Source organism: Tupaia chinensis, unplaced genomic scaffold (genome assembly GCF_000334495.1).
Source record: "Tupaia chinensis unplaced genomic scaffold, TupChi_1.0 Scaffold139943_1, whole genome shotgun sequence".
Taxonomy (NCBI): Eukaryota; Metazoa; Chordata; class Mammalia; order Scandentia; family Tupaiidae; genus Tupaia; species Tupaia belangeri.
This window is the reverse complement of record NW_006199822.1, coordinates 2793085-2801329: the sequence shown is the minus strand read 5'-3', so window position 1 is coordinate 2801329 and position 8245 is coordinate 2793085. Positions and strand designations below refer to the sequence as shown.

Genomic DNA, 8245 nt, shown 5'->3' with positions numbered 1-8245 from the left:
GGAAAGAGTAGTCCCCAAGGGGCTGGGTCATACTGCATTCCTTTTTCCCCCATTTCTCCATCCTGTTGGGATTTTGGGGCACACATACATACAGCATTTCAATCCACAGGGGCTGGGATTTGAACAGAAGTCAGCCACAGGGGATTCAGCTCCCTTAACCCACTAGACCATGAGATTGGCCCACAAATTGGATTTTCTTTGGAGTTGTAAAGCCATTTAAATTATCCACTTTGTGTTGGGTAAGTTATAGGAGTTTTTACTTTTCTAGGAATTGGTTGATTTTATCTAAGTTTTCAAACTTATGTATGTAGAGGTATTCATATTATTCCCTCATTATCCTTTGCTGTGTGCAGAGTCTGCAGTGATATTTTGTTTCCTTCCTGATACTGGTAATTTTCATCTCTCTCTCTTTTCATTCTATTTTATTTTATTTTACTTTGGTCAGTTTAGCAAGATGTTAGTCAATTTTATTGATTTTTTTTAATCAATCAATTATTTGTTTCTCTCATTTTTAACCATTCTTTCCTGTTTTTAATTTTTACTCTAATCTTATCATTTTATTTCTTCTGTTTTCTTTGGGTTTCTTTTACTGTCTTTTAAGTTCTTGAGATGGGAGCTTAGACTATGGATTTGAGACTTTCCCTTTTTTAAAACATCTGTATTTAGGTTATAAATTTTACTCTCAGTACTGCTTTAGCTGTGTCCCACAAATTTTGATGTGCCACATTTTCATTTGCATTCAGTTCAATGTTGTTGTTGTTTAGAGACGTCCATCCTGCGCATGGATTATTTTAGTTTGTTGTGTAGTTTCTAAGTGTTGAGAGATTTTTAACGTTACAATTTTTTTATTGTTTTCAATTTTGGTTCCAATCTAGCTGAAAAATACACTTCTTTGCTTTTAGCTCTTTTTAATTTGTTAATATTTATTTTATGCCCTAAGATTGTTACCTATTTCTGTATATATTCCTGACTCCCTACTTAATCTCTCTGGTAGTACCGCAGTGGAGATGTGAGTTCCCCTGTTACAACTTATGAGGGTGAAAGTGTGAGATTCCCCTCACCCTTTGCTGGCTAGGTAGAGTGGAGTAGTAGCTTTATTTCTATGGTTTCTGGCTGATGTAGAGCAGTTATTGTCTAAACATCTTGGTGTTGCCAAACTTTCCTGATTCTTTCACTAGAAAGAGAAGGATTTCATTGGAAAATTTTTTTGTCTGCTCCTGTTACTGGCATTTCCATATTGCCAGCCTCTTTAGCTCCAGGCCTGGAATGCATAAAGTAAAAGGAAAACCCAGAGAACTCACCAGAAGGTTATTCCTAAATTTCTGAGGTCCCTCAACAAACTGTCTTCATCTCTTCAGCTTTTTCAGTCACATGTGTGTATATATACACACACACACATATGTATGTGTACACACACACACATGCACACACAATGTATGTATATATATACACACACACACACACACACACACACACACAGAGTCCAGGTACATAGTCCAGGTATTTTAGTTGCTCCTAACAGGAAGAAAGAGTCAAATCATGTCTGCTTCATCTTCCTTGAAGCAGAAGACAGAAATGAGTTTTAAGAAGGCAACTAGCTTGATTTTTATAACCATTCTTTTGCATACACCTTGACCTATTTTGTGTCCTAACATTCACTTAGCAAGACTGCATTCCTGGTTCAATCTGACTTTCCACCTATTCTGTGCTTGTTCATGAATACAACTGAATTTGGCTGGAGTAGAACACATAACCATACTGATTGGCCCCATTCTATTTGATAACTGTCTGTAGTGCTTCCTCTGCCTATAATTCTACTAAATCTCCCTAATCCATTTTATATGCTCCCCATTCTTGCCCAGTCCCATACAATTCTTTCAAAACTTTTTCTTTCCCCCCCAAGCCTTCAATATCTCTTTTCTCATTCTATCTTTCAATGCCCAGCTGTAGAGCTTACAGCCTGTAGTTCTGGCTCAAAGTCTTTCATAAGGTTGCAATAAAGGTGTCAATTTGGAATTTAGTCATGGGAGACTTCCTTTGTTCTGGAGGATCTACTTCCAAGATGGTCCACTCATATGGCTATTGGTTAGGAATGCCCCAGTTCCTTACCTCATTCCCCTCTCCACAGGGCTACTTAAGGATCCACACAATCTGGCAGTGATTTCCCTCAGAGTGAGTGATACAAGAGAAAGCAAGAAGGAAACCACAATGCTTTTTTACTACCTAATCCCACAAGTCAAAAACCATCACTTCTGTCACATTCTATTTATTAAAAGCAGTTCACTAAATCCAGCCCATTTTTAGAGGGAAGAAAATTAAGCTCTACCTTTTGAGAGGAAGAAGACCAAAGCATTTGTGGACATGTTTTATAACCACACTACATAAAGCAAGTCCTCCTACTTAAACTCAAAGACTCTAATAATTGTTCTTCCTTCTCCTACTTCATCCATTTTTATGTCTCTGTTTGGTCATCCCCACCACTATATAAGCATGTTATTTTCTTTTTCTCTTTTTTGGAGAGATTTTTGCTATAGGGCGTGTGTGCTTGCCAGACAGACAGAGAGAAACAGAGAGATACAAAGCGAGAAATCACCCCCCAGGAGGGATGGCCATGCCGCAATCCCTTTTCCTCCATTCTCCTCTTGGGATCTTGGTCACGCACACACACACGCCTGGCATGAGTTTAAGCCACAGGGTCCAGGACTCAAACCACGGTCGACTACATGGGAGTCCAGTGACATAGCCATTACTACACTAACTGCTGGTCCCTAAGCATGTTATTTTCTCACTCTCAAACAACAACAACGAGCTCCACTAGAATTGCTAGTTTTTTCCCCAAAAACTTTGCAACAAAATCCTCAAAGGTGTGCCACTAGTGTCCTTCAATTATCTCTTAAACTAAACAGTCTTCCTCCTTTGACAGTTTATGAAAACTGTTCTTGTCACATCTCCAGTGGCCTCAGTGTTGCTAAATCCAATGATTAGATCTGATTCTCATTTTACCTGACAATCAGTAGCAGTGATCACTCTCTTCTCCTTAATATATGTTCTTCATTTGACTTCCTTGATCTTTTGGGTTTCCTTCTACTTTACTTGTTGCTTGGTTTGTTCATTTATTTTTCCATGAGTGAGAGAAACATCATTCCCAACAGGGCCCTAATGTCAGAATCCACCACCGGCATATCCAGATCTGTATCATGGGCATATAAGTGCTTGGTATACTCCAGAAGGTCTCTGGAAACAAACCTGGAACCCTCCACATAGATCAGCCTTGCAGAGCCTCACATTTTACTGTTGCACACTGCCCCGGCTCCTTCCAGTTTCTTAATGCTCTAACGCATCAGTTCTAGACTTTTTCTTTTTCTTCTAACTGCACTCACTCTCTTAGTGATCTCATATCATCTCCTGGCTATAAATACCATCTATAGGCCATTACTCACAACTTTAAATCTACTATGCAGACCTGTCAACCGAACTCTTGACTCACACATTCAATCACTTATTCAACATCATCTCCTTTCAAATGCTTGATATCTAAAATTCAGCATGTCTAAAACTGAGCTATCTCAGACCACAAATCTTCTTTACACCATCCTTCCTTATCTGAGCTAATGGCAACTTCGTCCTTCCAGCTGCTCAAGCAAAAGTCTGGAAGTCTTGTTTGACCCCTTAGTCTTGTATCCGCACCCAGTTCAGAAAATTTTTTCATTTCTTTTTTTTTTTTTTCAAAATATATCTAGAATACATTCTATTTTTACTCTCACCACTGTCACTCAGTCTTTCATGTCTTCTCAAATGTCTTCTCAACTATGTCTCTGACACAGTTTAAAATCACATCCCTCACATTTGTCCAACCTTATCCTGATTTATTTCCCCCATATCTACATCATCTTCTAACATATTATGCAATTTACTTATTTATTATGTTGATTATAATTTTTCCCTCCGCAAAGGCAAGGGTCTTTGTTTTGTTTATTGATGTGTCCCAACTTTGCTTTTTTCATGGTGTGTCTTCTAGGTGTGTGTCCTAGAAATATTCATAACACTTAATATGTTCTCAGTAAATATTTGGTTACTAAAAAATACCCTTGCTTTCTTTAAAAAGCAAACAAACAAAAAACATTAACACTCTTATGACTATTGTGGGGCTACAGGTTGATGAAGGAAGAGAGGAAATACATATCATTGGGGACTGTTTCCCTCTACAAGTAGCAGGAAACAAATTTAACTACTTCAGATTAAACAAATAAGAGTTATTATTCTTATTTTTACTGATAACATGGTGTCTGAAGATGTGACTAAGATCTGGTATATCAGAGTGTGATTCTGGTGACTTTTCTCTCATATTTACAAATAGCTGAGTAGTTCTAGCCTTCAAATCCATATTCTAGGCAAGAAGAAGGAGGAATGCAAATGGGGTGTTACCAGCATTCAGGCATCTTTTGAAATAATTTAGATAAAGGTAAAGATGTAGAAATACAAATAGATTTGCAATACTTCAAGATATAGGTGGGAGAGTGGAAAAGAAAAGGGTGACCTGGGTTTTTAAAATGAGTATTGCATAAATGGTGAGGCCATTTACTTAAGTGACTCAAATCCAGAAAGAAATAAATGTGAAGAGAAAAAAATTGGGATCTCCAATTTGGACATGCTGAATTGGAAATGCTCACCCATAATCCAAGTGTAAATGTCAAGTAGGTTATTGGATATACCAGTCTGGTGGTAATGAGAGAGGTTTGGGCTAGAGATACCCACCGGACAGCCAAGAGCACATGGATGGTATTTAAAATCACTGTACTGATGAGATCACTAGGGAATGTAGATAGTGTTTGCTACGGTTTGAGTGACCCTCCCCATTCATATGTTAAAACTTAATTATATTGTGGAGATACCAAGAGGAAACTCAATACCTTCATACTATCAAAAGAGAGAACTTTGGGAATGATTAGGTGATTCAGGTGGGGCCCCAAGTGGGTACACAAGGAAAGAAAGAGATGCATGAACATACAGAAAGTGCACTCCTGTTCTCTCATGATCTGATGTCCTGCCTGGCCTCAGGAATCACCAGATGTGGCCCTTGTACCTTGAACCTCCATACCATGAGCTGAATAAACATCTATTTTTCTTAAATTTCCAAGACTCAGATGTTTTCTGTCATTGTCAACAGAATGGACTAGAAAACACTGTCCAAAACGAGCAACAGATGAAGAGGAGAAGAAGGAACAAAAGGTTGAGGAGGAGGGAGGGAAATATTGGGAAAATGTGCCATTGAAATGGGACAGCAGACTGTATTAAGATGAGAATTATATAGGGAGGTCGTGTGGTGGTTAAGGGGCTGGACTCCCATATGGCTGACTGCAGTTCCAGTCCCAGACATAGCAACTTGAAAATCATGATGGGCATGTGTGAGTGCATTCTCAAAATCCCAAGAGGAGAATGAAAGAGAATGGATAGCAGCATAGCCATCCCCTCTGAGAAGATGATTTCTCACTTTCCGTCTTACTATCTCTGTCTCTTTCTGGAGAGTGCATGCACTCTATGGCAAAAACCTAAACAAACAAACAAACAAAAGATAACAATTACTTAACCTTATAGAGTTCCAGTTTTCTCATCTACAAAAAGAGGTGACTAAGAGTCGTTACCGTCTATGGTGTTTGTAAAGAAGAAATGCTATCATGTGCATAAATGCCAGCAGTGTCTCACTATGATAGGAACACAACATCTTCCCCCCTTCCTTTGGTGTAGTCTCTCATATTACCAGACCCATCGGGGGAGAAAAATATTCCAGATAACCTTCTTATATTCCAACAGTCTATGTTGACTCAATATGGTAAATAGCCACTTGTCTGGGGAAATATTTATGCAGGATGAATAGTACAAATATTGATTTTGTTTTATCCTGGTATCCATATAACTCAAGGACAAGGGAGACTTAGTACATGAACTTTAGAAACAGTAAATGTACTGTTCATATTTGTGCTGCTCATATTAATCATTAGTAATGAATAAATTAACACTCGTTTGATGAATAAATGAATCAACTGAAAGGAAATGACATAATGTCTATTCCATGACAGTGTTTGTATATGTGTGTTAATTATCTTAAGGTAGTTGGTTTCAGAATGGTGTTATAAAGTGAATATTTCTAGACTACTTCTTGCTCCAATACCACAGACTGAACTATCGCCTACCTACAGTGGATCAGCAGCAAACCCATCACCACTACGGAAAACAACAACTCAACGCAAAGAAGATGTACTCTACCTTCTAGAGAGTCAATAATGAATTTGCATCCTCTTTATATATCAAGGCCAAGATTAGCTTCTGGGGTCCTCTTTGTGCAGGTGTACTTGTAAGTGTATTTGTGATGTATCCAAATGCCTGTGCAGGCAAGGTAAATTCATTATACCCCTTTGGATAAAGGAGTATAAGTCCACACTGAAACCAGGTAAGATTTACCTACCTGGAATCAAGTCAATAAAAATTAGAATGAAAAAAAATCAAGGGATAGTATCTTAAATTGAAAACTGTATTGGGACTTGAATTTGTTTCATTTATATTGCTTCTATTGGTTCTGAGTTCTTAGGGCCAGACTTTTGGGGTTTTTTTTGTTTTTGTTTTGTTTTGTTTTGTTTTTGGGGTTTTTTTTTTTTTGCATTTGTTGATGGCTCTTTGGGTGTTTTATGTTTTGTTTTTAATTTTCTTTTTAAGCTTGCTTTGAAACTATTCTGGAAAAATCCATAATGATAAACAAATGGGGGATTTAAATATGATCTGTGTAAATCTATTCTGACATTTTGGGTATGAGGTACCTGAGAACTCTTCAGCAACACTTAGTTTACTCACCTCCTTTTCCCTTCACTAGTGACGTAGGTATAGACTTCAGAAGAGATGGCTAAAAAGTTACAGAATTAGATTATCTTCTTTAAGTGAATATCCTAGCCAACTCGAGAGCCTTCTCGGCTCTGTGCACAATGGCAACTCTTAAGGATAAACTCATTGTATCAGTTGCAAAGGAAGAGGCAATGGTCCCCAACAATAAGATCACTGTAGAGAGTGTTGGACAAGTTGTGTGATCAGCATTCTGGGAAAATCTCTGGTTGCTGTACTTGCCCTGATGGATGTTTTGGAAGATAAGCTCAAAGGAGAAATGATGGATCTGCAGCAAGGGAGCTTATTTCTTCAGACACCTAAAATTGTGACCACCAATTCCAATATCGCAGTGGTGACTGTTGGAGTCCATCAACAAAGCAGGGAGTTGTCTCAGTCTGGTGCAAAGAAATATGAATGTCTTCAGATTCATTATTCCTCAGATTGTCAAGTACAGTCCTGACTGCATCATAATTGTGCTTTCCAATCCTGTGGGCATTCTCACATATGTTACCTGGAAACTACGTGGTTTATCCAAGCACCATGTGATTGAAAATGGTTGTAATCTGGATTCTGCTAGATTTCACAATCTCTTAGCTGAAAAACTTGGTGTTCATCCCACCAGTGGCCATAAATGGATTTTGGGGGAACATGGTGACTCAAGTGTGGCTGTGTGGTGGAGAGTAAATATGACAGGTGTTTCTCTCCAGGAACTGAATCCAGACATGGAAACAGTCAATTATAGCCCAAATTGCAAGGAAGTACTTAAGATGGTGGTTGAAAGTGCCTATGAAGTCATCAGGGTAAAAGGATACACAAACTGGGCTATTGGATTAAGTGTGGCTGATCTCATTGAATCCATGTTGAAAAATCCATCCAGTATTCATCCAATGTCAACCATGGTGAGGGAAATGTATGGCATCGAGAACCAAGTCTTCCTGAGCATCCCATATATCCTCAATGCTCAAGGATTGATCAATGTTTTCAACTGGAAGGTGAAGAATGACGAGGTTGCTCAGCTCAAGAAGAGTGCAGATATGCTGTGAGACATCCAGAAGGACCTAAAAGACCTGTAACTACTAAGTTCTAGAATGTAGAAAATTTAAAATTACAGAGTGATTAACTCTGAGCCTTTAGTTTTCATCCAGGTACATAGATCATAGTTTGCTTTGATCTTAATATGTGAATATGGACCCACAGAATCAAAGCCAATGCTTGGTTTAATGCTTGCAATACAAGCCCTTGAACAAATAAAACTAACTCTTGTAGTATGAAAAAAAAAGTTATAGGACCAAATTTAAACTTGTTTTTAATAGCAAAAAAAATGGGGCCGGGTGGTGGTATGGTAATAACACAAATGGATCCACATGGGAAT

General features: G+C 38.2%; 1 long non-coding RNA gene and 1 pseudogene across 1 annotated transcript in view; both read left to right on the top strand.

Moving 5' to 3' along the window:
• The window catches only part of LOC114004753 (uncharacterized), a 40364-nt gene that overhangs the window by 20065 nt on the left and 12054 nt on the right, over positions 1 to 8245 (top strand). The gene's annotated exons all lie outside the window — the stretch shown is intronic.
• On the top strand, positions 6848 to 8099 carry LOC102468830 (L-lactate dehydrogenase B chain pseudogene; annotated as a pseudogene).